The sequence below is a fragment of the Thunnus thynnus genome, chromosome 14 (assembly GCF_963924715.1).
Source record: "Thunnus thynnus chromosome 14, fThuThy2.1, whole genome shotgun sequence".
Lineage (NCBI taxonomy): Eukaryota > Metazoa > Chordata > Actinopteri > Scombriformes > Scombridae > Thunnus > Thunnus thynnus.
This window is the reverse complement of record NC_089530.1, coordinates 27,103,503-27,117,337: the sequence shown is the minus strand read 5'-3', so window position 1 is coordinate 27,117,337 and position 13,835 is coordinate 27,103,503. Positions and strand designations below refer to the sequence as shown.

The following is a 13,835-nucleotide window of genomic DNA, read 5'->3' as shown; positions in this document are numbered from 1 at the left end:
CAAGGTGACAGACACATCACCATATCAGCAGCTTTAAAACATCATCATGGTGGGTTTTTGGGTTTTTTTGTTTGTTTGTTTTTTTTGCTTCTATGTGTGTATTAATGTTTGTCTGTTCATCTGTCTGCAGTTCATGGCAGTCAGGGGAGGTCAGTTTGACTGAAAGGTCTGCTGGGGAGTTTATACTTCCTGTTTCTACCATGTTTGAGGATAGAGGTAAGATTATATGTCGATTTTCGATTAAAAAGATGTTTTTAGAGGTTACAGGAATGTCTGCTTTTGTAATTTCTTGGTCATTTCTTGGTAATTTGTGACAGTATTGTATTTCGAAGTCTCTATTTAAATCTTTTGGGCAAGTTTATATGTATATGTATATATGGATCCCCCCCCCTCCACTGGTGGTTTAGTCCACTTCAATCATGTGCTAGTAGAGTATATAAGGGGTGGTTGTGTGAGTTGTTGGTTGCTGCTGCTTTTTTGTTTGGTTGCTACCCACAGTGATTAAAAAAAGGCCAAGAGAAGGGCTGAACTAATCTTTAAACGTCCTTATCCTGAGGCCACTAAAGCAAACAGTTGCCTATTTACACATCAAGCAGACACGGAGCAACATTACCAATCATTTGGAGGCGTGTTTCTGCCCACTTGACAAATGTAAGTGAAATATTTATTCACCATTTAGGTCTGTTTTGCTCTCCACCAACTCCTGAGGGAAATATCTGGCCCTTTAGCCGCAGCACCACCACCACCAGCTTCTCAGCTGATTTGTCTCTCTGCCATTTGGTGCTGGACCAGTAGTGTGCAGTGGATTTACCAAGCAACAAGGCTTTGTATGGTTTAGCTGCAGAGATGCTAGCAAGCCTTTGACAGTACAGAGCCAATATCTTACAACTTTGTGCATTGCCCTTCATGTAATAATGTGTAGCCTCCCTTGAGCTCTCTCTGTCTGTAACTATGATAAATGAACAACAGGTAAAGGTCAACACATAATAAACTGTACTGTCTTTACATTAGGTTTGCCTGACATTATCAAGATGAGATATATTTATTTTTCATTGATTTCAGGCTGATAGTTTGCCTCAACAGACTACTCTGTTTGAGGTGAGCTGTTGCCGTTTAGTCATTCACGTCAGTGTTGTCCAGGAACCGAGACTTGATATTGCCAATGCTCGCTTCTTGGAAACCTCATTTGGATGAAAACCTACTCTCACTCTCTGCACGCTGGAGACACATGTATCCTCATCACTTTTATGGGTCACCACAAAAAAAAAACATCATTAATGCCATTGTCCTTTCAGCATGCCCTTGCACCTTCACACTGCACAGCTCCTTCTTTCACCCCTCACAGTGCCTCCCCAACCCGTGATAATAATGACGAACATCATTTATGCAAATGTAATTAGGCCGAGAAACATGATAGCGGAGCGCAGGGCGCCAATGGAAATTTATCACTGAACACTCAGGCTCTAAACATTCAATTAAAATATTGAATTTCACCGGATTTAATTTAAACGTAATAAATTAAGCAGTGGAAGAAGGGTTTGCAGTACAGCAGGCTGACATTTGGCTGTCAGTATCACACTTGGAGACGGTCATTGATTCCACTACCAGCCTTTTACGATGTAGACTGGTAGACCAGGAGAGAAGATGATGTCTGCTCCTAATCTCTGTATCTGGGTCAGGGTTTCGTTTAGCTTGGAAAGGTGAGGTTGGGCTATCCTGCTGAGAAAAAATAGTGCACCACCAAAAAGAATGCAATTAAAGTGCAATTAGATATGTAGTGTTAACGGTCACATGGTCTGACTGCTGTTTAAGAGGTTTTTATCTTGGAAACTGCTGTCTTAAAGGGGAACTTAGGTATTTTTCAACCTGGACCCGTTTTCCCATCTTATAGTTATTAGTAGCTTGTTGAGTTGTTGTTGAAATCAGCTAAATATTCAGCCATGACAGAGTTGGAGAGAAGGGTTTTTTTGTGTTGGAGCACAGAAAGCTTAGTTTGGTGTTATCTTTTCAAAGTCATGGCTGAATATTGAGATTTCAGAACGAGACTCCCCTTGAGCGAGATTTGGTGAGATACAATAAACAGACCGGATCAACCGAAAGGTAAAGAAAAATCTTTAATTTTTATTTCTCTGTATGGTCCTTTCAATAATGTTGCCAGACATTTATGATAACAATCTGAGCCTGTCAGTGGCAAAAACAAGCACTTTTAGTGGAGGTACATTGACAGGGTGCTGTTGCCTCGTCAGATTACATTTCAGCCAGTTTAGCACCTGCCGGCTGAAATGCTTTAGCTCAATACTGAACCAGTTTCAAAAACTGTTGTACCTATTAGTCACTTAGAAACAAAAAGATGGGAAAATAGAGTCCAGGTTGAAAAATACCTAAGTTTCCCTTTAACACTGTGGCACGGAAGCAACATGAGGTGGGTAAAACAGATGTATAGCAATGGGGAGAACACAGAACACTATCAATGGACTGAAGAGGCGGGAGTTTGGATTTCAGGAAGTCATCCATCATGAGAGAGCAGGAATGGCAGAGCAGTTGGCAAACATGGATCCAAAACAGGTTTGGATGAGACCAAATTACAGATGGAAATTGTATTTGTGCAAACATTTGTCAGAGACGGTAATAAATTAATTCGTGTTCAACCTAAACAGGAAACCAAAAAACACAATTTGTTCTGTCTGACAATAAAGCGTTAGACTGCAGGTTGAGGCTGAGGCCAAGTGTTCCTGTGCTAAAAGAAAAAAAAAAAACAATCTCAACATACCAAGCATAGGAAACCTTTCATTTTCAAATCAGGTAATCACAATAATTCTGACAGCAAAACAAAAAATTGTGTGAAAATAGACAAATCCAACTTTTTATTCATATTTAAATTCAAACCTGCTTTTTTTTTGGTCACTTGGGGGTCATGCAATGAGCTGGAAACACAACATTGACATATTATCACCTTATAAAATTAATATTCCAAACACAGAGAAATGTTATTCTGGTGGAATCATGTTTCTAGCCACCTGATAAATAAACAGTAAGTCAAAAATTCCCATTGTTTTTAGCTCTGCATTTAGTCTCCACCGACTCCTGAGGGGAATATTTGGCTCTTGCTGCGTCTGGAAATGAGATTGATACGAGTGGTGAGAATGAACAAACACAGTAAAGTTTCAGGCCGGAAAAACCAAAACAATGAGCTAAAAGATTCTAAAATGCCCCATGGAGTTGTGAGCTGCAGAGTTGGGTAATAATTCTCTCTGGGTTTCTCTCTACGAGTGACAGCTTTCACATTATACTAAATCATTTGATCCATTGTTGATTAAAAAAAAAAAAACATATTGATCAATGCAGCTTTAAGTTTTATAAATGTTGTGTACTTTGGCCAACGTTTCTTTGCACTTCTCATGAAACATGATAACAACAGATGTTTGGTAAATTAAGTTAAACCCACACTGAGAGGGCTTTACAGCGGTGATACTTTGTGGGATTTGTATGCTACTCCAAATTCTCAAACAGCATGTGTTTGTTTTCATCTAATTGGCTTTTTTTTTTTTAGAGTTGGAAGATGGTGAGGAATGAGACGTGTTGCTTGTAGATGTGTTTCCAAGGTGATAAACTTTTCACTCCAAAAGTGACGAGAGGTTGGGAAATTATTGCGGTGGCTCACACTGCTTTGTGTAAGTTCATATCCACATACAGAGTAATTTATACTAGATGTAAATGAGAAATATTTGAAAACTATACAGTAGGTACCACGCCACAGTGAGGTCTGGTTGAATCGCTTCATACCTTTATAAAAACAAAAAATATGCTGTATATAATTTACATTTATGCACATGCAATGTCAGGTGAGGTGAACTGTGTAACCAGCTGGATGCCCTCGCCTCGTCTCTGGTTAATGTAGCGTGAGTGCTTCTTGAGAGTCGATCCTCACTCAAGACTAAAGCTGCAATTTCAGCCTCCGCTCGTACAAACAAACTTAGAAGCTGTGTGAATACAGATCCAAAGAATTGCTGCACTCTAGAGAGCTGTACTCTCAGTGCTCGCTGTGAGACAAAGTCAGAGTTTGCATCTTGTAACGTGTTCTGTTCATGTTTACATATGAAGGACATGGCCGCCTGCCTGCCTTGGCTTCATGGTAATAAGCTGCCATTGTCCCAGTTCTCTTAATATCACATTAGAATTTCATCTCAAGGGGGGGATTTACCACGACTGTGAGAACTTTGTATGTTTAATGAATAAGACTGGGGAAAGAGCCTCTTAATAGTTGCATTAATGCTCTTTTTTTGTCCTCCGTCCGTCTGTACGAATTGTGCATAATATCAAACATGACCTGATTCTTCCCCTATTTCCATAACGCCCCTCTGGATCTTGGTGGTATTTTGTCTCATTTTCATATCAGTCTATGTCTATGAATATGTGCTGAAATCTAGGGATACATTTCAAAGATGTCCTTCAAAGATGCTTTTAATGCAGACTTTGGCCACTTTAAAAGGTGTAAGTAATGTAAATGCATTTTAGACTTTTTCCACAACATTTTATCCTCGGAAAATCCAATTCTAGACGGCTTCTTTTTTCTATCCTGTGATGTTTAAAAGGATCATAATGATGATAACAATAACGTTAATGTTACCCGTGCCAACTTTACATTATATGTCTGAATACAGGGCCAAATGTATATGGACACAAGATTGTGCAACCTGGCCGCGGGGATTTGCTCTCGTTTAGCCACATGAGCATTAGTGAGCTTGGCTGCTGGTGTTGGGTGATTAGGCCTGGCTCACAGTCAGCGATACAGTGCATCCCGAAAGTGTTGCATTGAGGTCTGTGTAGGCCAGTCAAGTTCTTCCACACCAAACTCAAAACTTATTACTTTATGGATCCCTCTTTGTGCACTGGTGCAATGTCATGTTGAAACAGGAGAGGGACTAAACTGCTGCCTCAAAGTTGTAAACACACTGTTGTCTAAGATATAATTGTATGCTGTAGCACTAAAAATAGAAAGGAGACATAAGTAAGTGGACAATGCATCTACATACATTTGACCTTGAAGTGTGCAAAAAGTATATTAACAAACTGTCCAACGGCAGGAACAGATACGTAACGTTGTCATGCCAGCGGGCATTAACAAAGCCCAGACGTGTTGTTTGCAATGCAGCTGGGTGTCTACTGTGTGTACTACGAGCACTTGAACCAGTACTTCTCTAAATTTAATCCATTATTAACTTTGATCTGGACCTTGCAGTGTCTTGGATCTACCAACTGACACCAAACACCAGCCCTACAGCCACCGATAGCCCGCCATGATTTATTTATCTCTAATTAGCTGCTTTTCATTCAAAATCATGAAACAATAGACCGGAATTGACATAACTCATCCCTGCATCTAGGCCAATGTTTAGTCTGGGATACCGAGGTCGATCTACCTCTCTGTATTTGATAGTGCCGCAATCCATTATTTACTAAAGATCAAGTTTTAAAGCAGGGCAGTTGAGCAGTTTTTTAATTAGATTTTTTAATGCTCTCTCTCTCTTTCAACCAGTCTGACAAAGGTGTCAGATTTGTGCAACTCAGAGTCAACTTTTCTTCTCATACTCATCCTATTAAGCAGACACCTCAAGAGATGATTATTTGGTGTTTCCAACCAGGCATCCCAGGTTGGTTAGTCTCAGTTTTTATTTGCCCTTCAAACATCCACAAGTGTCTGTAGACGGATTTAAATATCAAGTGATGAAGGACAGGACTCTGGACAGCACTTAAAGGGAAACTTTGCCGATTTTCAACCAGCATGGTATCATTACAATGTGGGTAGTCTATGCAAATGAACAATGTTTAACTTCCCTCCATGTTGCCTGCACCCAGAGCTCCCCGCTCATTTGCTGGCAAGAGTCCACGGGATGAAGCAAAATGCATCATCAAGCAGACCTTGGAGATCTACATTAGACTATAAACTATATTTCCTCATTTTCAGTAGTGGTGCCTTCAAGGACAGTAAAATCTGGGTCTTCCAATAGGGACAATACTTTAAAATACCCGTATATTTGAGCACAATCTTGTCTTGCTCATCATCATCCAAAATAAGTAAAAGAAACAGCGGCTAGGGTTAGAAACCAGTACGATATATCCAGACTCGATGAGGAAAAACATTTTGTAAATAAGTCTCAGTAAATATATATATAATGCTGCTCATTTTGTCTTTGATAACCAGCTGGTCTCAAACACACCGTGAGTAGCTCACAGACATATGCAATGCATTCTGGTTGTTGTAGGATTCCCCCTAATGAGCGGTATGAGGAATCTACAGCCTTTTTCTCAGTTTTCTCTAGTCATAGGACTCAAATTGAAAAAATAATTGCACATTTCTACTACATAGAGGTGACCTAGTTTTAAGAAATCATCATATTTACAGTGGTGAATTTTTCCTTTAAAACCCATGCAGGCCCAGGTGCTCCTCCAACCCCCTTTAAATCTGAAAACAGTGATTATATCTGACAATCTCTTCTCATGTGAAGTCCAGCTTCTCCCAGGAATAAGAGTTACTTTCAATGTTGTTAAATTCATTGGAATTGGCCCAAAATGTGGAATACCGTATTGCCATATTCATTTATAATATGTACTGCTGCTTGACTGTCTATCCATACACCTATTTCTATGCATATACAAAAAATAGGTAGTTTATCATTCTTTTAGCTCTGTTTACGTTTACATATTTGCTCTTGATTTTGTGTGACACTGAATACGCATTCATTCTCTCACTCGTAAACCGATCCTTTATTTTCTCTGCTGGTTTGTAATCTGCATTTTTGTCTTTCATACAGTATCACCATGATAAAAAAAAAAAAGATCACCTAAAACTTTTAAAAAATGAAAACATAATATGACAAAAGTAACACCTGTGAGAGAGATGATGAGTACAGATGCTGCATGAAGCTGTTTTTCATGCTGTATACTTAAATAGTAAACCCTATCCTGCTAGAGAAAAATAAGTATTTTAATTGCCAAAAATTTGCAGTGTCTAATACCCTTGCAGCTGTTTTCCAGGACCAGACTTTATGACTCACTATATAAATATTTTATCTGCACCATAAATATAGCTCCAGTCTATGATGTTAGCTTTGGTCAAGTGCTTATTTTGGATCATCAAAAGAGCTACGGAGACTGAATTGGTTTTGGCTCATCTATCTTTTTCACTTTTCACCTCTCAGTCTCTGTTACTTTTCTTCGTCTGTATGAAGCGGGTGATACAACCAATTTTTATTGGCAATTCAAAGGGAAACACTCATAGCAACGATCAACAATGTGAAACAGATTATCTTTTTAAAAATGCACTGAGGTGTGTCCTCAGCACAAAATGCGGCTATGCCATGAAAGTTGTAATTCTGGGCAACTTCTTAGCATCTAGATATGCTCTATGGACATTTTTTTGCTGTTAAAGTCATGTTCAATTGTGCAAACCATAGATATAAACTAATGTCTCTGGTCTTGATGAATGATTTGTAAAATCCAGTATTTTCCAGTGTTACTGTGTTTACTTTGGATGAGTAAGACTTGCAGAGGTCTGATGATAGTTAATTTATCTTTTTTGTCATTTTCAATTTTGCATCCCTTCCCATTACTTTGACTTTCTTCCAATGTGAATCCACCTCCAAAGGATTACTCTGCAGCTGTTGTAACTGTACATTCCTACTACATAAACCTAACACATGGACTACCCGGGTCTCTCATAATGGATGTCCTTATGTTTTATTTACCTGACGAGACTTTAATCAGCTCCCTGATTTCCTCTGTTGTTACACACCTTACCTTGAAACATTGCCTGTGTATATCCTCTCATCTGACACTGTCCACTGTGCTTGCCAGCCGGCTGCCAACAGGAGAGCTGGAGGTGGCAGACAGGGTTGGGGAGGATGTGTTTGTGTGTGTTTCTGCAAGTGTGTAAATGTGAGTGTTTTTGGATGGTGCTTTTGTGTAGTACTCATTTATACATTTGTGTGTTTGTGCGTTAATGTGTGTGACAGGTGCCAACTCCTATGTCAGGGGTGAGGTCACACCCTCCCTCCTCAGTCTAGGTGTCTGCAGAGGTTCATATCAACTCAGCAAGTGATAAGGTGAACACCTTTTACCCCTCAACACAAACCCCTACCAACATGCATACACACACCCAGCCCCCTAGATATCATTAGCCTTTACGCTAACAGCAGGCCCCAAGACAACTTGGGAAAATAAGGGGGTGTTATGAGCAATACTTGAGCGCACGTTTTTAGTGATGCATGCAAATGTAGTAAGCGTTGCGCATTTGCTGCTAGGATATCAGTAATGTCAATGAGGTTTAAATGCCAACTTATGTGAGTTTATTCCCATTGGCAAAGATGTTTTCAGAGGAATGCATTTAGGTGATGTGTATCAGCTGCTTAGAATGAAATGTGTCGCCACTTTAATTAATCAGCATTTATAACATCTAAGGCTGCAATCACACCATCAGTGTATGAGTGTGTGTTTGAGCAGTAGAAAAGTTTTATTTTTCTTCACTGTGTGTATAAGAGAACAAATCTTGTAAACAAAAGTGATATAGATTCATATAAAAGTGCCTTTTTGCACAGTGTTTTGTCCTTCTCAGAGTTCAGAGATTTTGATAACTCAAAAGAAGATCTTGTGTCTTTGCTTTACTGACAGAATGAGTTACGAGTCACATAAAAAGTCACACTCAGTGAACAAAGCTCTTTGGTGTCAAGAGCCCAACAAATATAAAAAATAAAGAAAATTCCAAGGTACTGCATTGGACTTATCTGTGATCTCTGAAGCTTTTACACCAGTTCAGAAAATACGAAGAGATGCGAGCATCAGTTCACACTCTAACTTTCCTTTCCAAGTATTAAGTGGACTGCTGACAATCAGATAGTTTAACTCACGTCAGCCTTTTGTGAACCTTTCCACAGTTCAGTTGGGAGAGAACAATCCTACATCTTTAGTCATCTTTGTGCAGTTTGGCTCAAAACACATTGTTCATTTCTGCCTCAGCTGCTCCAATCCTGCTCAATGTGAGAGCAGTCACTAAGTCTCAACGTCTGGATCTCTCATATTTTACCCTTTTTCTTTTGTCGTCCCCAAAAAAGGTGCTACAATAGGTAATTTTAATCCTCTGCTGTGATCTACTCTTACACATATCCCAGTTGCAACGCCTTCTTTCTTTACTTAATATAAACTCACTGAGCAAAGATATGTGTAAAACCCAAACACAACACTGGATTTTGGCACACAGTCATTTAAAGTGTGTCCCAGAAATCACACTCCATGTGGAGTATGGTTTATATATGATTTACACTAAAAGTTGTCATTTATATCATAAACAGTCAGGTGGAGAAGTGTATTTTTTAACGAGTTCCTGAACTCCACACACAGGCCACTGCACCATTCATGACCTAATTTGGGTATACGGGGCTGGCATTAAAAACTGTGAGCCTGTCACGTCCACTTCAAGTATCCATATCCTGATTTAAGTCTCATTCAGTTTAAGCTTTTATACATACAACACTGATGTCCTGTGATGGAGTAGCCCTGCTGCCATGAGTAAACCACTTAACAGAAACACCCCGACTGCAGATAAAGCGGTTCACCAGCAATAAAGTTTGCAGTATTTGACTGCTACTTTACTCCTGATTGAGCTGGGTTTAATTCAATGAAGGGTATAATGGTCCCAACACTGACTGTTATGTGTTTTGTTGACATCAGATGAAATAAAACTTGAATTAATTCACATTTCCATCCACGTGTTATGTGAATATTAGGAGTTGGATCATCAAGATAGAAGGAGAGGGCGCAACAAGATGATGTCATTAAAAGAGCATCAGTCAAACCTCAAACAATGAAAAACAATGTAGAAAGAATGATGGAAATATGACGTTTATGTTAGTGTCATGTATTCATTTGAGGAGCATTACAGTCTCCTCTTCTCTCCGCACAGATCTAATGTTTTTGTCTGCTGCTATTTTTCATCTCCTCAGTCACATGCTGCTCACGTGCATCATGAGTTGATTGCGAAGTCTGTTTCCATTGCACTTTGTCGCATTTTTATTGATATAACAACTTTTCCACCTCAGCCAAGTGTAAAAACTTTTTTGCAACATTTTTGGCATTTCCACTCAGGTTTTTTTTTATGTACAAAATGAAAATAAGAATAAAAACAGGTGAATGTAACGTGTCACTTAATACTTCACAAATGTTTTGCCTGTTTTATGTCAGGTCCACGGGGCCAAAAACCTCCTCTTAAATCTCAGGGGGAAAAAAAAATAACAAAGCAGTATGACTTGTGTTTGTCATTTATCACTTCCTGTTTTACATATTGGTTCGATCTCAGCTCTAATATATGTGATTTTAATGTGAAAATGCTATGTTAAAAGGTATTGTTACAGTTCCCTGGTTGCCAATTACTTTTTGTATTTCACATCTCATGTTTATATATTAGCCAAAACTCAGTTACTGAGTATGGGGGTGGTGACACTTGATGAATTTTTGGCAGTGACTCAGCTTTCTCTGAGTAGCTGTAGTGGACTTGAATTGTTTTGTTTTGCTCGCAGTACTGGATGTCATTAAGTGGTCAAAGTAAAGTGTTGAGACTGCTACAACTAGTCACAGCATTCATTCAGACTGCAACAAGGCACTGTTTATTGCTATTATCAATGTTAGGTCTAGTGATTAGAATTTATTTATTATTAATGGCAGTTGTGTCTACAGTTTTGAGAGGAACCATAATTTGACTCAACTTTGTTTCTTGATTGTTGCAATTGGTTAAAAAATGGAAAAACAACCAGAAAAAAACACTACGCGGATCATTTGGAATCCAGTGTTTTGCCGTTCTGTTTTCTTCTGTCTCCATTTTCACCTCCGTACGTCTCCTCTCCAACACTGAAACATCACATTCACACAACAGCTTGCTGTCTTGTTTCATGCGGAAATTACATGTCAAACAAAGCCGTGGCTTTTTTTTTAACCCGTTATCAGTCTTATTTGTCTAACTTTCACATTTCTTGTGATGTTTTGGAAGTGAAAAAAAAAACAAAAACAAAAATAAATGCACAAAGAACCTCGTTATTGCGTTCTTGAGTATAGTTCCTGTAATCAACCCATATATCAGCCTGTGTCTGTGTACAGGATCAATTAAATATTTCTCATCAGAAGATGGAGTACTAAAACTCTGAGCCCCAGCATATGTTTAATATTATTTTCTACAAATGTAATGCACACATGTGCAGGTGTATATTTAACATTTAATTTCAGATTTGTCCATTGATCTGATATAGCTAGATTGTGTGTGTGTGTGTGTGTGTGTGTGTGTGTCCGTGTCCATCTGTCTGCATGTGTGTGATAATTTATTTATATCAAGTACAAATGGTGCGTAATATCCATTTTACAAATGAAACAGGTGTCTAAAACCATTTCCAGTGTGTTCTCCAGGCGCCAAGGTCAATTTTTTAAAATTCCTTTTCTAACACTGGGGTCTCCTCTGGCTGTGCTGTCTGTTAAACCCTACAGTATTTATTTACACTGTCTTTCTCTCACACATTCCTTCCCAGTGAGCCAGGCCCTGGGCTGCCAGCGGAGGACATGAAGTCAAGCCAGGGAGCCAAGGCCACTGTCAGCTCTCAGTGGTTAGAATAACCCAGTAAAAGCTCCAGGGAACTGGGCTGGGACCGAACCAGCGCTGGCAAGGAGAGCAAGTGAGAGGTAGGACTGTAGATGAAGGAGATTTTTTTTTTTTTTTTAGGAGTGACTGAACCTAGGTTGAATGTGTGAAGACAAAAAGGATACAGGGCAATCAGGGATGTGTATGGGTTTAATATATATTCAAGTTGAGGTACTGGATGCTGTAGCCTATTTATGTCTGTCAGTGTGTAAAACTGTAAGTTGCATCCTTAATATATCCTTTTACTTTCCAGCAGAGTATGAAATATATAAGACACAGTATATAAGATAAGATTCACAACCCATACACTCACTAAGCCATTTTCTTGTCATAACTTCCCTGCAGTCTGTACTCCATTTTTGTGGTTTCAGTGTTGTGCAGAACTGTTTTATTATTTTTGGAAGCATTTAACTTAAAATACAAATTGTCCTATTCTTGTAACCTTTAGTAGAACATTTACTTCATAAATTTTGATTTTATGAAGTAAAAGTTTGTAGGTTTGTAGTATTTCTGAATTCAAAATGAGTGAATATCGTGGCTGCTCTTCGCATTACGTTGCATTAATCCGCTGTCCATCAGGTCAAAGTTGCAGGTCATCTGCAGCTATAACTCCAGCTCTGTTCTTGGACTCTATAATGCATGTGTATTTGTTTTTATTATCCTTCATCTAGTAAAAGTTTAGTTCTGACTACAGATCCATCTTAGCCATTTGCATTTAAAACATCTTAATTTATTGTTTGGAAATTCTTTTATGTCTTGACAACTTTAAGACTTAGTTTTCCCTCCTAGAAAACAAACTATCAAGCATTTATGTGCAGCAGTTATATGGTACATTAATACTGCATGCTACATGTTGCCACTCTCAACCTTCCGCAAAACCACATTGTTTTCTTACAAAAAGCCGGTTAGGACTTACCTCTCCATTTACTGAGCTATATACACCATGTCATGTGCCACTATGATCAGTACGGCTGTTTAGAAGGTGCAGAGTAAGGTGACTGACCACACCCTCAGTATTTTCCACATTACCCAACCATTTTGTATACGGCTTGCTGCACATAGCACTTTACACTCTTAACCAGTTTCTGCTTAGAATTTGCACATTATACTCCCACATGTACTGTATACATCGCATGACAGTGTTCCTACGGAGGCTATTTTTAGACATTCTTCTCCAAATCAAACACAGACACTGATAAACACATTTAAAATCACATCACTTGTTTCCAGTGAGTCAGGAATAAAAAAACGACTGGAAACTAAATGAAAAAGGAACAAACTGGTCACCGCTGTGTTATCTGCTGCCTATGAGACTACAGCAAAAAGCTTCTTCACTGATATAACTCCAGCAATAAAACATCACACATTATCTCAAATCTCTTTCCTCTTGCTCATTATTCTCAGGCTCGCTCGCCCCTCCTCTTCGGTGCCCCTGTCACAGTGTGTGCCTTTGACACGTGTGGAGGAAGGACACACTATCAGTTTTTCTAATTACTTATTGGTCATGATCAATTAGCAACATTTTAAGGCACTACGGTAACCTTGTATAAATACACTGGTGGAGTTCAACAGCCATCATGGTTGACAATTAAATTGGTCTGTCACTGCTGGGCCCTTCATTAATCTCAACTTGTCATTCTTGTTTATGCTGGTCATAGTGGCTGTGTGAAAGGAATCAGCTCCAGCGTATGTGTGCGGCGAGGAAGGGAGGTCAGATCAGACCAGTGATGTGAGAGAAGTTGGAAGTTGTGTGTATGCATGTGTCATACGCACACATATGTGTTTATTTGCATGAATCTATACGTGTACATGTGCAGGAAGTGTATATTTTCTATGTGTGTGTGTGCGTGGACGTGTGGTATCTGGAAATCTTTTTAATCGCAACTGTCATGTTGAAGCCAGTTGGCACCCTGAAGCGATTACCTCATGTGTCCTTGAGTATTTTCTAAATTGCTTGGAGATGTTTAGAGCCTCTCCAAATGACTTTCATAATCGTGCGGTAACGTGGCCATTTACACCATGTGAGAAAATTCCTGCTCACTTAAACCCGCCTTTACATCGATTGAATTAGACAGAAAAGCTATTGTATGTTGCATTTAGTTACAAATCCGTAATCCTCTTGCCATTTCCCCTTGGATTTCCCCGATTGTATAATTCCCTT

The 13,835-nt window shown here is 39.0% G+C and overlaps 1 long non-coding RNA gene across 3 annotated transcripts in view; it reads left to right on the top strand.

Moving 5' to 3' along the window:
* The first annotated feature begins 475 nt into the window (after positions 1–475).
* The window catches only part of LOC137197379 (uncharacterized), a 67,257-nt gene continuing 53,897 nt past the window's right edge, over positions 476–13,835 (top strand). For 2 of the 3 annotated variants that reach the window (XR_010931413.1, XR_010931415.1), the window contains exons 1-3: positions 476–651; positions 8,013–8,102; positions 11,565–11,715. This is a non-coding gene — a long non-coding RNA (uncharacterized lncRNA). Of the gene's footprint in view, positions 652–3,550; positions 3,672–8,012; positions 8,103–11,564; positions 11,716–13,835 lie in introns of all 3 variants that reach the window. The other variant, XR_010931414.1, reaches the window with a different exon arrangement.